At 40.9% G+C, this 19,959-nt stretch overlaps 1 protein-coding gene across 2 annotated transcripts in view; it reads right to left on the bottom strand.

Moving 5' to 3' along the window:
* Window positions 1-228: 228 nt before the first annotated feature.
* LOC309890183 (alpha-protein kinase 2-like) overlaps window positions 229-19,959 on the bottom strand; it is a 70,044-nt gene continuing 50,313 nt past the window's right edge. The window contains exons 11-12 of one of the 2 annotated variants that reach the window (XR_014319389.1): window positions 17,834-18,065; window positions 229-332 (exon numbers count right to left, since the gene is read on the bottom strand). The gene's annotated coding sequence lies outside the window, so the exon portion shown is untranslated. The remainder of the gene's footprint in view (window positions 333-17,833; window positions 18,066-19,959) is intronic. The other variant, XR_014319390.1, reaches the window with a different exon arrangement.

Below are 19,959 nucleotides of genomic sequence, written 5' to 3'. Positions count from 1 at the left end.
GCCACACAACTCAGATTCTGTTATCAATGGCTATCTTGATAGCTAACCCAAAGGGCAGATATGCCCTTCACATCAGCCAAAAAGCTACGATCTTCTATACTAGGACAAAACCCAGGAAATTATCTCTAGTTTTGCAACAGACTACATGAGGCTAAGTAACTGGCATGAGCTGTACAAGGCAGCAGCTGCAGAAGAAATTGCCCCCAACCCTTTAATATAAGGACTTACCACTCTTTCTGAGGTCCTGAGCAGGATTTGAGCTTTATCTTCTGACACTCTAGCCACCTAACAATCCTTCTGGAGCTCCTGAAGTAGCGTTTGAAGGAATCTTTCTAGGAAAAAAGGTAGCGAAATGTCAGTTGGTTACAATTTGAAGTAAAACACAAAGCAACTACCATAGTTTTGTGCCTTTCTTAACACAGTATTCAGTTTAGCCCAAAGCCAATTTGGTCACTATTTAGAGTATAGGGTCTGTAGCTGTCACCTCTTCTCATCAAGGCTTATAGTTTTGAGCCTTGTAAGGCTGTACTTAACATACACTGTACTATCACAGTAACTCCAGCTTCCAGGCCTCAGTGCTGGAAGTTGCTTTCTGTTTTTCAGTCCTAAGATAGATGAAACTTGGAGTGGGAGCTTTTATCATCTCATTTCCATCTCTCTCACTCAGACCCCTCGCTGGTTTCTGAGTGCAAGGAGCACACTAGCCTCAAGCACGTTCAGATAAACGCTGCCACAAGCACTAGCCCTGCACCGCAGCCCCAGAAGGGCAGCACTCACTGCATGTGCCCAGCCCCTCTAGGTGCTTGGCTGGAGCACTGCACGTGCCACCAGTGGGCCAGGAATTGGGAAAGCTAGCGAGGGAAAGCTGGATAGTTGGACTGCATTTGTCAGAGTTAAAAGAAGTCATCATACCTATCTGAGGGCAAGGGCTAATCATTATATGTGTAGTAGAAAAGAGGTAGATTACCACATTGGACATCATTCTTAAATGAACATTAATTTCCTTCTTTTGTATAAAAAAGCTTTTCCTTTTGTATCTAAAACTACAGCAACAAAGAAAAGCCTGCAGTCTTCAGGCATCTCTTACGATGTTGCACTAAGAAGCAATGCATAGTTACAATGCACAGGAAACTTACAGAACTGGAATCTAACCATATTAATGTTACATACCTAGCACGTCTGTCCTACTGCACATAGAACCTCCTTAGATACATAACACTGTCATCAATGCAAGCCGTAGTTAGTCATACGTCTGTTTATGTACACACCTCTCACGTTCTGTTCGTCCACATGAGCTGCCACTTACATGTTCTTGGTTCCCCCCTTTTCCATACAATTTTCACATACTTTGCTCTTTTTTTCTTAACAATTTTGTATATATGTATGTAAAAATATGCACAGTATGTACCCACATACAACAGTACATATGCGTTGCGTTTTTGTACTTTAATCTGTTCTGTTGAATTGAAAGCAGCTCGTGAGCACCCTCTCTGCTACAGCAGTAGCGCAACCACATAGAAGTGAACGGGTTATGATTCTCAAAACCCAAATGCAAAACTCCAGAAAATGATGTTGCTATGTTCCACGTCTGTGAACCTAAAATTCAGACTTAAAACTGAGATAATTTATATCTCCAAACATGCAGAAAGCGTCAAACATTCCAGATTAAATTCACACTGTTTAATATTTTTGTAAGAATTGCCTCACACTAGAAGGCTATTCAAAATAACACCAGACTACTTAAAATTGATTTTAAAATGCTACTTATAAATAATGCTAATTTTCACAATTAATACAGCTTTAAACTGTGGTTGGATTTGATACACTGTGGAGAAAGGTTTTGTTTAAGGACAAAAAAAAAACATTTTTTCCATTTATTTTCTGAAAAGAAATGAATGAAATTGTAGTTTGTTTTTCCTGACAGCAGAAGCTCAATGTGACAAAATGAAGTTGTTGTAATGAAATGATGCAACTTAATTAAATATTTAATAAAGAACTATGGAAGTTACAACATTTTATACTTCAAATATATTTTTGTCTAATGGAAGCTTTGTTTTATTTAAAAAAAATTGCCTGCTGGAAGACATTCTTACCCTGGGAGATGGTTCAGGGAGCCTATCTGTAGTCACATCTGTACCTGATTTAATTCCTAAATGGTTAAAAGCACCATCCATTTATTTCAGCTTCTGTAAAAGTGGTTCCCAAATTTTTCTGTGATCCTCAATGTTCCCACGAAACGGATGCGTATAGGGTTTTCAGGTGTGTAAGGTGAAACTGAAAAATGTTTACAGTGGCTACTGGTCAGTCACTGGCACACAACCACCTTCAGAAGGCACCATCCAAGGGAATTTCTCTATCTATAAGGATTTGAACAACTAGTACAATCCAGTGATTATGTAGTGTTCTTTAAAGACTAAATACAAAACTGGTATCTTTCCCAACTTTTTATTGGTATCCCCTCTGTTGCGTCACCATTTATGTTACAGGAACAGAAACCCTCCATCGAAACACCACAACCAAGAAGGCTGTTCTCAAATTATCTAATTCTGCAGAGACCAGGCAAGCAGCATGCCTGCAAGCTTTTCCTGTTTAAGCCACATACAAAATAAAAACACAGATGCTACTATTTCTGCTGCATATTCATATGCTTACAACAGAACTTTCTGCACCCCACTATAATATCTGTATTACAGAAAACACAGTACAGACGAACAACCTCATAGACTGACAGAAGCTGAGTTTTACAATGCAAGTCTTCACATTTCAGTGCCCTCGCCAACAGCGATGGAACCCACGTTGCCTTTTTTGCTACTCAGGGTGACCGTCTTGTTTGTAACCAAGGCATGGTTTGACTTAACAGTTCGCCTTAGGTATACAGAATTTTCCTCCTCAGCTTGCTTGTCTTCCTACTATCAGCACTCAAGAGAGATGTGGCTGCACTAAGGTGCCTATTAGTCTTAAACACAAAACCAGAACGTAAATTAACACTCACGGATTCTCTATGCATTAAGAACAGCCTACAAGAGATACAGATGTGCTGTGCCTAATACACCTCAAGGGTCATGAGCATTTTTGTGCAGCTACCCTTGGATGCCATTTGCTAAACAACAAACCACCACCGCTACAACCACCCCATCGGCTTCAGCAAGTGTCTGGGAACTGGGAGAGGAATGAGGGCAAGCAAGGTGACTAGGCAAACAAGTAAATCTCAATATGACCCAGAAACACCACGTCATCAGAAATCGTGGTCATCTTGCCAACAGATGGCAATGCCTGTAATGAATCAAGTTACTCAGAGCTCACCAATGTCGCCATATGACTACTGAAAAGACACCAAACCCCTGGATGATTCAGCCTATTAAGTTTTGCAGCTGAGCTATTCCTTGCATGTGCACATGTGTGGTATTGGATACACCATCTCAACTCACAATCGTAGCATGACTTAGTCTGCTTTAATAATTAATGCAGTAATCTCTGAGCTGTGCCAACAATGCAGTTCAGAAAGCCAAAACAGACAAGCTTCTGCTTACAGGCTGACGGCGTTGATTACTGACTCCTTCATGCTGAGAGCGCAAATTGCTTTACACTAATTCTCTGGTTTCATAACTTGGACTGTGCACAACATGTTCCTGACCCTAGAGCAGCAACTAATTCATTTTGTATAAACACTGCTTGTGCCCGTCTGTCTTCTCCTCCCTTGGGCAGAGGTTTCTCAAAGATTTCCCCATCTCCTCCCCTTTGTTCCAGCCTCCACTTCTTCCTGGGCTGGAGCAGCCAGGTGGCATGTTTCAAAGTGCATGCCATGGACTAACAGCGCATCCTCCCAACTCAGCTGTAGCAGGAGCACACACCTTAGCACTGGAAAGTGAAGACCTACATGTGATGCTGAAACACAGGACTAACCAGGGCTCTTTACAACAAAGATTTAAAAATAACCCAACAAAGACCACCACAACATACACGTCTTTTCCAGTGATACCTACTTGTGTTAATGTTTCGGCACAGTTACATCCAGGAGGTTTAAAAAAAACAAGACAACAAGACTCCATTTGTTTCTAATTGGAAATGAAAATTCATCTGTGGAAGCCTTCCAATGAGAAGGACCTGGGGGTGTTGGTTGATGAAAAACTCAGCATGAGCCAGCAACGTGTGCTTGCAGCCCAGAAAGCCAACCATATCCCGCGCTGCATCCGAAGCAGCACGGCCAGCAGGACAAGGGAGGGGATTCTCCCCCTCTGCCCTGCTCTTTTGAGACCCCAGCTGTTCCCCCCAGACCATTCTGTGGTGGAGCTTTCTCAGTGGCTGACGATGTCTGTGCAAATCCTTAGTCTATGGCATTTCCCTACTTCTAGCAAGGTTTTGCTATTCTTTAAAAACAAGCAAACCACAACAGCATGTTACTGCATTAGCACCTGAAATCCGTGCCCACGTACGACCAGTGCGCCACAGCCACCCCTAGGAGACGCTGCAGTCGCTGTATCAGCAGCGGGGACATGCTCATGAGGACGTGCTCACCCTGACACCTGGTTCTTTGCTACCCTGACACTTCCTATCCTAACAGCAAATTCCTAAACTAGCAAACTTAATTCCTTTAACAAATACAAACCAACAACACTTTCTGTCATAATAAAAACAATCATACCAGATCAAGTTAGACTTGGTTAACAGCCTGCCCAAACAATAGAAATGCAGGACAAACAGCAGTGCTTCCAGCAAATTTACTTTCAAAACACGAGTAACATACAGCTCAAGGACCTACCACAGCAGAAATGGTTCTTTTTTTGTGGTTGTTGGAAAGCTGGCATATAAATAACTAGATATGTATTTGGATGTCAGCACATTCCCCTACCTCTGCCTCACTGAACACTCCTCAAGTAAGGGACTGATTGCTATGAGGCCATGGCAAGAAAACATGGATGCAAACAGCCTCTGGAGGTGGTTCCCTCGAGTGGAAGCCAGCCCTAGTTCTGGATCCAGCTGAGGGAAGACAAGCGACAAAAAGCATGGTCATATTTACGTCAGTGGTGACAATCTGAGCAAAGTCCATCACCTCTGCAGGCTGGCACAGAACTTCTGGTAACATTTAGAGCTGCCTACTGGTGCAAACGTAGGCTGTCTGATAGAAACAACCGTACGTGTGGAGTTAAACAGCACACCTCAGCTTCCGGGGAAGCTAGAGGAAAAAGAGGGCATGCGAGTGCCAGATGACAGCACCAGGCACCCACTGCCACAATGGCATTAACTCCATCTTACTGTGCTTGGCCACTTCATCTGCTCTGCAGAATGGCTGGAGGGGCAGACCCTGTGTTAAGGCCCAGAAATACATTATGGCTATGGAAACATTAATTAGGTAGGGATAACATAACGGAGCAATTCTCAACGTGGAAGTTACAGTTGCTGTCTAAGACTTGCAGTTAAGAGTTGTATTTAATGAGTATTTGGGCATTCAAAACATTCTGGCAGAAATTTCTTTTAAAAAATCTGTCCTGTGCTCTCTTCTCAAAGCTAGCCTCTTTACTGTTTCAGCAATCTTGAGTGTTTTAAATTGAGCTGAATTTGATGCTTTTCTTTCATTCCAGGATTGACTCTACATAAACCCACTATCATTTATATTCATACATAATAATATCATGAGAAAGAAACCCAGGGTTCACTATGGTAACCCAACAGGAAATGCTCCTGTATCAAACCTCTCTGATACAAGGATCACAATGATAAATAATCTCGACAATTACTCTTGGCTATTTTCCCCTTTGATTACAGTGCCTTGACCAAATTAAACTTATTCTTGCTTAAATGCACCTGCTATTTTCACCCAACTTACTTTCTGCTATTTGCTCTGGGTTTCACTAGCTTAACTGATTAGACTTTAGTTTGAAGTGCAGTGGAATATAAAATTAAGATATAATCATCAAAAATATACTGCTCTGTATCTACTCACTTCTACTCTGTACATTGTACCTTAACACTACAAATACACTATCAATGCTTTTTACATTAAGTTTCAGAGCATTTTCCTCTTTGACAATTCTCTAGCAGTAGTGTATAACAATGCGACCACATAAAAATTCTGTGCCTCTAGTTATTCAATATATTTTCAAATTTCTAAGTATTCTGATCACTTGCACAATGCTTTGCTAAATAATTTGGAAGCTGGTTCAAACATCTACGATTTCCAGCAAGTTTCACTATGAAAGCAAAGAGGAAGATGACAGCCACCTTCCTAGCAACTGGATTTTCCACTAGCCAAGTCCAGACCCATTGGGGTATGCAGTATTCTTGCTCCATGAGTTACAAGACCTGAACAGGAGACAGACTTGTGTTTGATCTGCAGGACATTCAATGTTGTGCCTTGATAGACTACTTTACAACCAAACAGTAAGCTGAGGACCTTGCAAAGAAGTTACTGGGTAACGCACAGTGGCTGTAAGTGACAAAGGTACCTCATTTTCCTAAGCACAGTGCAGGAGAAGGCTCCTCTCGATGGCTGCTCTGCAACCCAGTTGCCCTTGACCAGCGTGCAGAGGAGCATCTGCAGTGCCACTGGCTTTGTGGAAACCAAAACTGGTTTCTGAGTTAGGTCCCCAAAACAAGACTGTGACTATCAAATGGGCAAGGATGTATACTAACAGAGAACAATCAGGTTAACCATGCAATTTTAAATTTAATTTTTGTCCAGCTTGAACCTGATAAATTTGAAAATCTCCTTTGAACCTGAATACAGTGAGCTTGACCTCATGGAGTGTTGAATGCACTCAGAGTTACGAGAAATTCAGCTGTAATGCCCACTTATACAGGCATGTGGGCAATCACCACTGCCTCAAGCTAGTGCAAGCAACCCAGTGTCAGCAAAGACACAGTAACATTGCACATAGCCCAGATACGACCGCAACAGTTGTACTCTGGTTTCCAGCAATATTGTACTATCTAGTCTTACCAGACGAAGCTAGTACAGATACAACTGCAGAAGTTATAACCACAATTTCACTTTTGCTGTGCGTGTGCATAAACAGTGGGAAAAACCTGGGGCTTCTGCTTGTTCTGCAAATTTGCACTAATTACTTGCCCCATTTTGTCACTTTTTCAGGCTCACTATGTGCCGCAGCGTGGGTGGAAACATACATATCTCAGTGCCATAGGGGGTTCTGTACAGGCTTCCGAGCCTTCCTCCAGATTGCAGTAAACTATTTCTATTCCACAGATATCTATCACGTCTGGATTAGCTAGAGTACATGACCTCCCTTTGAAATCAGTTTTTAAACAAAAGGCAAAACTTTGAACCTTGGGCTAAAGTTAAAGAATAACAGTGCTGGACACTAGATCAATACCTGGCAAATATTAGTTGCATGCAGTGGACAGGTGCCTCTCTGCTGTACTTCTCACTATTTCAGTATACTAATGCAGAATGCACCCTTAGGTTTAAGGGTTTCTTTACACAAAGAAAAATTTTAAAAAACATTCTGAAGCAACTAGGGACTAATAGTTGGTGCTAACCTAGTGATCTCTTTCCTCTGCAGTCCATCTGGAGCATAGAACTGAGTGTTACCTGACCACTAACAACCTTTTCTGTCTTCTACCATCTCAGTCACTTCTTATGTCCCAGTGCTTTATTTCCATGAAAAACAGCTGTTAAGAATACTACCAAGTTTTAAACAGCTCTCATTCCTACTCAAACATGCAGATAGTTCCCTGTGATTATTTAATAATGATTTAAATAGAAATCACGGTAACATTTTGTTATCTCAATGACTTGTTACAACACACACATCTCAGACTGTATTTCTCAACTGTGCTTCCATGTTTAAAAAAAAAAAAAAAAAGAAAAAAAAAAAGAAAGCACACAGTCCAAATCATGGTTTTTTTCTTCTTTTATAACAGATTTGACTATTTGACTGTGAGTTGGGAAACATCTTCCTTTTGCTCTTTTCTGCCTTTTATCTTTTAACAACTGTACCATCCCTAACGAGCAACGAGAAGAGTTTGCCAGTCACTCAGTATTTGGTGAGGATTAGTCCAAGAAAGAGGCAGGTACTGCTCCATTACAGGGAAGCAGCCCAACACAAATCAAAGCGTTCCTCAGACCTGGATTTGACAAGTGCTCTCTTGCATTTTCAGTCTCTATGCAGCAGCAGCACATGCACTACAAGAGGTGCAGAGGTGCTGTACAGCAGCTGCTGCTAGCTACAGTTTGGCAGCGTACTGGCATAAAGAACAACCAGAACTGGCGTAAAGAACCCCAGAAAGAGAAAATCTGTTATGTGGCAAAAACAGTCTTCCAACAGCATCAGCAAATCTAGCTTAGTATTTTCTGACTTCTGGTGATAAAAACATGACTTTCCATCCCCTGCAGTTGTAAGCACAGAGCCAGACTTTGCTCTGAGCAATACTGATAGGAACATTCCCTCCAATTTCATTCCAAAAAACGTGTTTTCTTAACATTACCTTACACTTCCACAGCTCTCACTTGGCTCTACACAAAAAGGAAGGGATGAAGAAACAGTGTCACAACCACGCCTGAGCTTCTTTTAGCCCACATTGAAGGTCTGCAGATACTGCATCCCTGCTCCTGCCCCTTTGTTCACAGTACCAAAACAAAGTTTATCACTAATATCTAACCTCGGCGGAAAGAAAAAGAATAGATGGAAGCAATTAAAAGCACTTCAGAGGGTATTTGTGATATATTCATTGCAGTTGAGGAAGTGACAGTTTCTTACATTTTGTATCCAGTGCTAGTTCAATCTACAGCAACTTTTACACAAGTATTTCTGGTACAAGTGCACACATCTGTCTCCCAGGAAAAGAAATGAGGCTACATACGGAGCTTTTTAAAAAACAAACAAACAAACAAAAACAACCATCAGGATGGCTAGAATAAGCAGTACTTCACATCAAGCTGCACTTAGAAGGGAAGCAAATACAGTATTCAGAGGTCTTTATGCCTACTGCAAGCACAAATGAGAGTTACCTTAGAAAATCCAGAGCATGTTCAATCTTAACAATATCTAGCAACAACATCAGCATGAGTGACATTTAAAAGAGAAAACTAAGACTCATTTGACTGTCACAGAAACTTCAAATTATTCTGCTAAAGTAACTGTCGTCATGTTTTCGTGTTTGATTGTCAGTAAGAAAAAAAAATGCCTTTTTTTTTTTTCTTCTAAGGCCAGTGTATATACACACATATATCCATACCACCTCTTATCTGTGCCATAGGCATCTGTTTAAATATCTTTGTTTGAGCCGATCTGTCCATACACCAAAGGACAGGAGTCCAATGACCAGTCAGTCAGCCCACCTGGTCATCCGCTGAGTAGCTTGTTTGTCCTGGTTACTGATCTCTATTGGTGGGGCTAAAAACACCCAAGAACCTCAAACTGGGGAATCAGTAAAATCCTGTTGCATCCTGCAATGATATCCTGAAATCTATTGAAAGTTTCCTGTGTACTTTTGAGGAACTCCAGAGACCGAACTGACGACAACTGTCTCCACTCCCCATTTTGTTTCCTCTCCTATAGGTTGACATTTTGTTATATGAAGACTTTCCCCTTTGTCTCATGTCAGCCTCAGTTTCCTAAAAGTTTGTTAAATGTCTTGCAAATCCAAAAAAAAAAAAAAAAAAAAAAGTATCAAGCGACTTTCCCTTCCCTACATGCCATGGCATCTCTTACATTTGAGGTGCATGGTTTTCTTCTTTACAAGAGCAGAAAGCATTCCAACTCCTTCCCAGCATCAGCTTATCCCTCACCACAAAACTTCTGTGATTTATTATATTGTCAGACATCTCAGACTACACATGTACACATGTTCCTAGAAGCAAAGTGGATCGCCTTCCTCCCCACTGTTTCTAGTCAATCTAAAACTGTAACAAGTAAGTAATCAGCACGATCAATGAAATGCAAAATCACAGGTCTGATTTTTCCACGAAAAGATCCTCAGGAACCCCCACCAGCTTTGTTGGGATAATCATGAAATCAGATGCTACTTGGTATGTGCAAGAATACAATACCCGGAAAATGGATTAAAATGGATTCCTAATTTGCTGGAATAATATACCTGGACAAGGACAATCTCTCAGCAGAAGTTCAAGCAGACATGGAGCTACCTTGAATTCCACGTGTATCATCCCACTTTGAGGTTTCAGCTTATTACAGCAACTACTAAGCAGCTGTTATGGCTAATGAAACACTCTTGCCTATAAGTATATTGCTCAGAAACCATTTCAATGCAGTTTACATCTCTTTTGTGTTCCCAAAAGCTATTAATAAACACCACCAACAAAAAAAGTTTAGCTCAATAGTCAGCAAGTCAGGCACCAAGACTCATAGATTTAAAGTAGATCAAGTGCAAGATGAGACAATATTTTATCTCCAAGTATTCTGAGCATTCATAAAGCATACAATGGTGTTTATGTAACAAAAGAGAAGAATCAGGTTATTTGGTTGTGAAAGAAAGAATCGGCAAGTCTAGGTTTCTCTGATAATCTTTTGCTCTAACCTGAGTTAAGGCACCATCACCCAAGTGAAGATTTCCCAGAAGCTATAGCTAGCAAGATTATAAATAAAAAATAAATAAACCGACGCCCACCCTCAAGTCTTGAAACCTGGATTGTCACATCACTGGTTTTAGTAGACCAATCAAATGAACTTGTTAAAAGGGTTACACGTGAAACATGTAGAAAAATTTCTTCTAAAAAATAGCTGAATTAAAGAAACAGAAATACCAATTTTCATTAAAAACTAAGGACATAATCCAATATTCATCCTTTCCGATTAGTATTCTATCAATAGGTGCTGGACTAGAGAACTCAAACAATACATAGTACCTTTCCCTGGTCTGTGCTCAATATTCTCTGTTCCCCTCATGTTCACAACCATATCCGAAAGCTGGATTTGAACAAAAACACACCTTCATGCCAATGAAATAAAAACAGAAGCATAGTAATTCTAAATAACACTTGAAAAGCAACATATTTTAATTCAATCACAACATTCACGTCAGCTTTCAAGAATTAAATAAAATTGCAGTTAGAGATGAAATAGAAACTTATTTAGGTTTGAAATTTCCACTTGAGCCGAAGTATTTTGCCAAATGATATGCTTCAGGAAAAAAATGTATTTGAAAAAACCTCTCTGTGTTGGACTGAGGTGCTTCAGGCAGTTCTCACGAACCTGTGGACACCGATAGATACTGTACCACATGCTCCTTCTAACAGAGAGAGTCTCTCATCTTCACACTTTCCAGTAAAATCCTTTAAACCATACAATAACTGTCTGTTGTGGCAGAACAGATGTCCCATCCCTGGAACTGTTTGAGGCCAGGTCAGACAGGGCGTCGAGCCACCTGATCTGGTGAGAAGTGTCCCTGCCCTTTTCTTCGTTAAGGTCCCTTCCAGCCCAAACGGGTGATTCTATGCAGTGGGGGGAATTCTGGCCCCACGGCAGCCAGCAGGAATTCTGCCAGCAGCGCTACCCCAGGGCTTTCCCCTAAACTTTCACCGGTGCCTGTCACAACCAAGGCCACGATGACTGCCTGCAGCTCCCTGCACAGGTCCCCGATCCAGCAGCATGAGCTGCCCCAAAAACAAGCAAACAAAAAAAAGCCACCAACAACAACCACCACACACATAGAGAAGGAAAAAGTAAATAAATTTTAAAAAATCACTAAAAATTACTAAAACCCCACTACATGCTATGAGATTAGCTACTAGCACATTTAAAGAATGAAATTCCCACTGTTTCCTTGTGCTCCCTCATCAAGCTCTTGTTTGCTTTTACTGGAACTATAAAAATCCATATGGAAGAAACCCTCATTTTCACTGTTCCACGCAGCACTTCAGACGTTCTGTTTCCGTTCAATCAGCAGGCAGCAGAATCATAGCACAGCCTGGGTTGAAAAGGCCCTTCAAGATCACCTAGTTCCAACCCCCCTGCTCCGGGCAGGGTTGCCAGCCACTAGAGCAGGATGCCCACAGCCGCATCCAGCCTGGCCTTGACTGCCTCCAGGGATGGGGCATCCACAACCTCCCTGGGCAGCCTGTGCCAGTGCCTCACCACCCTCCGAGTGAGAGCGCATCGGCCAGCGCTACCAGCCCCAGCGATAAGCCTGTGGACGAGCACACGCACGTGCTGCACACCCAGCCCCTTCAGCCGCTACTTCCTGCAGACTTCCAGAACGGAGCTCTCTGCACCTGCCCCGCTCTGTAGGAAGCTCCCCTGATTTCAGTAGGTGTTCCAACAACACAGCACCTCTGAAATGTTTTGGCATACAAACACTTGAAAGAAAGAACTCATATTCTGTGTGTAGGTCCAGAAACAGGCAGCTGTGGTAAGATTTCCCATGGGAAGCTTCGGGCCAAAGAGCAGCTGTTTCAGCTGCTGTTACCTTGCTCAGTACCTGGTACTTCCACAGCTGATGCACCAGATCACATCTGGTCAAGCTGAGAAGTTGTGCAGTCTCTCCCCAGGGAGGATGTCAAGACCCAATTGGATAAAGCCCTGACCAGCTTGGTCTGACCCTACAGCTAACCCTGCTTTGAGCAGGAGGTTGGACCAGAGACCTCCTGTCATCCCTCGCTACCTGAATTAAACCAGGATCTTAGGATCTTACTGTTGCAGCTACTCCTCAGCAGCCTTATCATCTCAGGGAACAACGCTATTTTCTCATTGCTTCTTTAGGAAGAAACCAGACACAGTTAGAAGACAGATAACTAATCCTGCTCAGGTTTTTCAGTGCAGTTCTGGACACAGCTTGTATTCTTGAGATCACATTAACACAGTCCATCCCATTTTTTCCCTTACTTTCACTTAAAATATATTGTAATACACAACCGAGGTAGCTTGCACACAGACCTTTTACTTGTGTCTGGCTGAGTTACTCACCAATCCTAAATTAAAATGGAACTTTATGTTCCACAAGCATTTAGGAGTTGTGAAACAAACTTAATCTTGCTACATATATCACTTAGTTTCACGAATCGCCCCAGTTCGTTTGTTCATTTACCTGAAGTTAAAACAGGGCTCTGACTTACTGCTTACAGAGGGCTGATAAGAATGATTAATATTTAACATTCTCAAGTTCATGTATGTGAAATGGCTCAAACAAGCTATCAATGAGAATATTGTAGCTTAAATCACCAATGACACTGGAAATGCATGCACATTTTCCCCACCAGAAGGCATATTTCACAATGTTAAAATACACGTCCTCCCTGCATCAGTGACCATGTCTTATTAAAGCATACCTCAATTTAGCATGCCATCAGGCTGCCAACAGAGTCAAAGCACTGCAGTTACAAGCTCTTTCACTCCAAGAACAGGACTGTGCTCACAAAACTGAGCAGCCTAACAGCTGTAACAGGAGAGAGCACTACTAGTGATTGAAACTACTCACAGGTGTTGAAGCTGCAATAATTTTTCTAGCAAACAGACACTGCCAAATACCACCGTGAAAAATTAAGTCCTATCACAAGCGTAAACAGCAGACCAGAGCTGACAAGTCCTGGAGAAATAATACCCACAGTAACAATCAAATCAAAGAGAAGACTTGCTCTTGATACATTTCAGACTGAGTAATCTTTAACAAACTCCACAGAAAGGGTCTATTCTGACCCCAGAGCAGCACATAGAGCCTGTTGTTTTGGCAGAGTGGATACAAATGCCACCTTTGTACACTGCCATTCTCAGCATGCAGTTTCAAAGATAGCTGCAGTAGGATATTGTTTGAAAGTAAGCTGGAAAAACATCAGCTAAAGTCAGCAGAAAATAACCCACTCTCCACTGGGGATAAAGACTAAGCTTTGCATATGTGGTGGGTTTCTTGTTTTGTTTTCTTCCAGTCATAATAAATTTCCGCAGAAGAAAAACAAGTTTTGAAGAGTATTCTAGGAACAGCAGGTGAGTTCCAATTTCATTTCATACAGAATTTATCCAGCAAACAAAAATTTAAGAATATATTCTGCTTACCAGTTAAAAATATATGTCTGTATATATATATATATATAATTTCTGAATCCCTGAATAAGCCATGAAAGTAAAGTGTTGAAATGACTACAAATTGCATAGTTTAAGAACCTTCACTTCAACAAGAAAATAACTAATTTCTACTTGTTCTTTATATAAACTCAAGCCTATCTTCTACACAGGAAAAGAGTTTAATCTACTTATATTACTGAAACAGCGATTGAACATGTTGAATTGATTTCCAATACAACAGAAAAACAACAAACATAGAAAGTGATGTTTTATTTTATTGCCAGTAGAAATTTTAAGCTTTTAAAAATAAAGGCCAGAAAATTCAAACTTGAAGAAGCTCAAGACAACTCCTCTGAGACTAAACGTATATTTCAATAGGTTTGCATGACTTTACAAGAAATGTAGCTTAGATATGTGGGGGTTTTTTTATTTGTTTGTTTTCTGAGAAACAACAAGAAGCTATTAGTGATACTCCAAAAGACGAATGTCATATTGCATTATGGGGGCTCTGAAGTATAGTCCCTATACGCACTATTACAGGCTAATCCTGTTTCCAAAAAAAATACTGAAACATCTCAGTTGCACTTCCAAATAAAAATATTTTTGTTTCAAGATATAAATATTTCAAATGGCCATCTGTTGCAAACTGAACTTGCAGTTTTCTTCCCCACTCCTCCACATTGGTGTTTTAGGAACTAGTTTGCTGGTCAAATTCATTTCCTTTTCTAACACTAATAACAAAGCAATGAGATAGTAAGGAGAGAAGCACAGAAAAAAGGGAGATGTTTCAAATTAATTTGCCTTTCAAATGCATTCTGAGCACAATGCTGTATAACCTGAGAAACTGCTGTGGCCATGGCAATAAATTTAAAGTTCTGGTCATCTGAATTGCTATGTGATTAGAGGCAGCCAATTCCCATTATTTGCACTTAAGTCCTATTAACATCAAAACTGCCAGGTGTCTTTAAAAGCTCATACGCTCAGACATTTACCACCCTATCTAGGATCGAGGAGGCAGTAAGAAACTCTTCCCATTTTACACTGAGTTCTTCCTTTCAAAAACAAGCCTACATTTGCACACAGGCCAACAGAGTATATGAATGTACATGAGGAAGGACCACAATACTGCACGTTTCCTTTCTTACAGCAAACATTTCCTGGCAAGGTACAGGATAGCATGTTCTCAAACACCATCAAAAGCATGCCTGTTAACATTCAATATTAAAAAAAAAAAATAAAAAAAAATTAAAAAGGTGGTTTCTTAGACTCCAAAGTTATGGTACGCTACACCAGATTTCTGTAAAATACCAAGAAGCATTTATGTGTGCTACCATCTGTTGCAGGGTAACAAGTCCCTGAGGTGAACATTGGTTAAGTATGGTCCACGGGGTAGGAAATTTCTTGGGAACCTGATACCAGTGGAATCTGCCCTTGTTAAACCCAAAATAGATCACTTATCCCTAAGTAAGTTTTCCAGCATTTCATTCATATATGTCTTTGGAAATTATGTAGTTTCACTGTTGGAAGTCAAGCACTTTACCCAACACATTGCTGGGACATGAATAGCTAAGCCTCATTGATCAACATTGATTTTGGAATTACACCTCAGACAAGTGTTTTTGGGAACTCTGTGCCACGCTGCTCAGTTAGAAGACTGCAAATACAGAGCATTTCCAGAAGCCAACATGAAAAAGTTTGTGTTACTCTGTCCTGAACAGTCTTGCCCAGAGAGCCTTTCTCCAATACACAACACAGAAACTGCACATGTGGCATAGACTGAGGTTATCACGCCAACCCAAACCATCTGAACATGGGATCACTTCTTATTCTATTAACCACAAACCTGATTTATCCACCCTTGGAAATTCTAAGTCAATTCCCAGGCATAGAGATTGAGAGGGGAGGGGGGAAACACAAGTTTACTGATGATTAACTTCAAATCCAGCTGTCTTTCTACCATCTATGGATACACATTCTAAAAAAAAAAAAAAAAAAAAAAAAAAAAAGTAGAATCTGATATATGCCAAGGGAACAATGACTCCTGCAGTTTTAATTGCTGAATATTAACACTTCAGAGTGACCATATTACAAAGATGATTAGAATCTTAGAACAAATCTTTCCTGCTTTAGTTGTCAATTGGAAACTTACTCCAGCCAAGTCAGTCCAGATGAGCAGTTGCAATAATTCTAGTGCCATCACTATCCAGTAAATTTAATACCCAGTGCATAGGTAATCTTTTACAATTTAATAGAGACTGTTCTGATGACCTATCTGCTTTGAATCCAAGGATTCAGAAGTCTCTAGAAAGGTCCCCAAGCCACCATCACACCCACTTTTACTGAAGACTTACTCATTTCTCTTTGTCTCAACAACAGTATAACTCCTAAACCCTACTTCAGCAGCCAGCACATTAACAATTCCTCTTCCAATATTTTTGTTGAACAATGCCTCAATGTTGCCCAGAATTGCCAATACTTCATTTTAATTTGAGCTCAAAATCCATATTTTACTCACCTGTTGTTTCTACGTGCAAAGTTATCCACAACACGCAAACTGCATAGATCTCACTGGCCAGGTTAAAGGATGCCATTCAGGCTTCAAACTGAAAACCAGCTTCTGCTTCCTGAAACAATATCCCTTCCATAGCGTTCTCCAATTACCAATATATCAAAATTTTCTGTTTGAAAGAGAGGAAGATCTATTTTCGCAGAAGCAGCTGCTTTCTTTTTCTTCCTGCTTTAGTCCTTGTTCTCTTTTCCCCGTAGAAATGTCTCGCAACACATGAAGAGAAATTGTGATGCCTGACTCTAGCCACCTGCATTAATCTGAGCAAAGAGGGACAGCTGTGCTCAAGATGCTTATCCCCTTCCCTTACACACACCCTTTGTGACAGAAACATGACTACTCAGACAGACTAGAAAAAGAAACAGCAGATTGTTTTTCTGTGGCCTTGAAATTGAGGTTTTGTGACAAGTATCTCAGTTCAGCAGAGCTATGGCATCCAGGACTAGAATAGCCACACGAAATTCAACTTCATGCTGCATAGGACAGTGAGTTAGCCAACTAAGGAACACTACTACCTGAGGAGACTAAACATGAGATCTATGTAAAGATTACATTTAGCAAGTGAAATGTCTGCAATGTCATATAACAACTAACATTTTTTGATTTTGTCCCCGCTTTTTGTCTCCAAAACATTGATATTACAGCCACATTATTTTTGCTTATTATAACAGATGTTGAGAAATAACAAAGAGAGGAAAAAGCCCTGCTAAGCTCCATTGAAGTACCCTTAACTTGGCTATTTCTTGGCTCAATGCACTCCTGCTATAGAGGTCAATTCTAGAGAGTTCTTTTTCCAGTCACCATGTGGCCAGAACAAGTTCAAACTGGTAGCAAAAGGATGGGTTAAATTTTCAACACAGAATTATGAAAACAGTGTCATGATTTTTCAACCAATTTCTGAGCCTGCAATTTTTATCAAAAGACAAAAATAATAAAAAGCAGGCCAAGCCTGTGCTGAGCTGTACTGGCTGAAATGCTTCACCTGAAGTACAGTGGGAGACAGAGGCAAAGCACGTGGTGACCACTCATATCCAGAATGAACTTCACCACTCACAGAAAAGTTAAAACAATGATTAATTAGAGCTGATTATAGCAAGCAATCAGTGCCAGGCACCCTTTCCAGCCTACTCTCTACAACATTTTCATTATCTGCTCTGGTGCAGACAACCGGAGCTGAATTCACCTGCGGGGTGCTTTTCCCTCCCGTGGGTGGTCAGACCGTTCCCTCCAGAAAGGGACGTTCTGGGCTCAGCTGCCCGGGCTGCAGAGCGCTGCCTCACAGGCCACCAACACTCACCGTGTCCTCTGCAAGCAGGTCCAAGCAGGCCAAAGACAGCTGCAGTGAGATGGCTCCGAAGGGAGAAGAAAACACAGGCAGAAAACGTGCATCTCCTCCCTGCAGAACACAGCCGCCGACTGCCCCCAGCCCAGGCCCTGTGCCGGGAGGGCGCCTTCCGGAAGGTTCCGCTGCCTGCGAGGGTCGCACCCACGCTATTTTCCCTCTCAGGTGTGAGAGTGGGGGGTAAAGCCTGCAGGTAAAAATCTGAATCATTCCTCTGCTGGGTGTAAAAGTATCACACAGATACAACGACACTGAACACACATGAGTGAAAATTAGTAAGATGTTAAGACCTTTTCCTCTGTGGAACAAGCGCTAACTTTTGTTTTCTTCTCTTTTCTGACGTAGGTGGCATTAGCCACTACTGAGCAAAGATTTGACTTATTGTGGCAAATTCTGAAGGCAATAACACTACTGGGATTCAGACTCCAAAATGACTTAGAGCTCTAGTCTTGAAATGATTAGCCCATGCTTACTGATCAAAGATTACACTTTCTGGACCCCATGTGTGTAACATGTCAGTATCTACCACAGTACGGAAAGAGTTGAAATTGTGGCCAAGAGAGAAGTGGTGGTACAAATCTCTCTGATCACAGAAACACTTGTTCTACTAAGTTTTATGTGTTTGATGACTGGCAGACCAAAATAAATCATACAGCAGCACAGTGAACCGATACTCACTGACCCAAATTCAGAGTACCAGTTTGTACAAGGCAGGAGCAGGGCAATTTTAGGGCCGTTACCACTCAGTGCTTACGGCTAGCTGTATGTAGAGGGGAGGTCTGCAGACCTCCTGGTAGCATCTAGGAAGGAAGACAGGTTACAAAAAACTTATCTCGCATTCATTGTAAATGTCCATTACTAAATAATTCGATCTGCTGAGATTCACGATTTATAGGGCTAATGCTTTGCCTGAAATGCATAGGTTGCAGAAGTGGTTGGCAGGAAAAATGAAGTTCTGTGTCTTTGATAATATCTGATTGTCTGAATGGTAATTAATTGATTGGTAAGTAATTTCTCAGATGAATGGAAGCAGTATCACTGACCTCAGCAAAAGACTTAAAGCTAAGAAGAAAGTAACAACATTTTCTGAGGGAGTGGTATTCTTGGTGGGTGAGGAGTTGCTCCTAGGGTCAGGTAAATGAACACAGGTTTTCTGTGTTAGCCATCTGCTTACAACAAATTACTTAAATTCTATCCACAGCTGTTTTGCTGGGGGAACACACAAATTTCATTGATGGTACATTGTTAGTTGGACTTTGTACTAATTTACTTAATCTGAAGATAATCCTCAACCTGAATTCTTTGTGTCTGATCTGTCAGATGGTGAATTGTCGTGAGGAATGCCAGGATGATCTAGAACTGATGTAATGAGTTTGATGATTGGGAAATTCAAATCAATTTCGTTTACTGAGCCCCAGAAGTAATCAGGAGAGATCATGTTTTCCAGGTTAAATACCTTTGCTCTACTTTATAATGCTTTAAGTTAATCTTTCCCTATCTAGTAGTCAGAATGACCAGCATAGGTAATCTTTAACCCCTTGCAGTTGACTAACAAGGGTCACAACATTTTCACTGCTGTAATTTAAGTTGTCCTAGTGCTATATATGCCTTACCTTTGCCTATTATATTGTAGTATTAGTGCCAGGAAAATGTGCTTCCTTTAATGTTCATGAAGGTTGTTGCCTCTGGGATATTGTAGGAATTTGTAATAAAATGATAAACAAATACCAATTTTGCCCACTTCCAGCCCAGTAATTCCTGTAGCAATTTCCTCTCACAAATGTAATGGTCATACACTAAACTGACAAAAATCTGAATAGCTCTACAGAAATTAGTATGTTATAGCAAAGGGACAAATTCATATACATCATTAGTTTCATATCATTTTTTTCCATAAAATGATGTGGCCTAAAACTTTGACCAAGATTAGTCTGAAAGTTTTAAACCATGCCCACAGCTGGGGAATTGTAAAATTTTCCATAGATAAAACAGCCAACTCCAGCTAAGTTTAATTCTAAAGGCATTCACTGTATGCTCATTAAAGATAGAGGCTGAGTAAAGCCATAAATGTAAAGCCATAA

The sequence above is a fragment of the Aythya marila genome (genome assembly GCF_965140915.1).
Source record: "Aythya marila genome assembly, chromosome: Z".
Lineage (NCBI taxonomy): Eukaryota > Metazoa > Chordata > Aves > Anseriformes > Anatidae > Aythya > Aythya marila.
The sequence above is the reverse complement of the archived record's forward strand: the minus strand, read 5'-3'. Positions and strand labels throughout refer to the sequence as shown.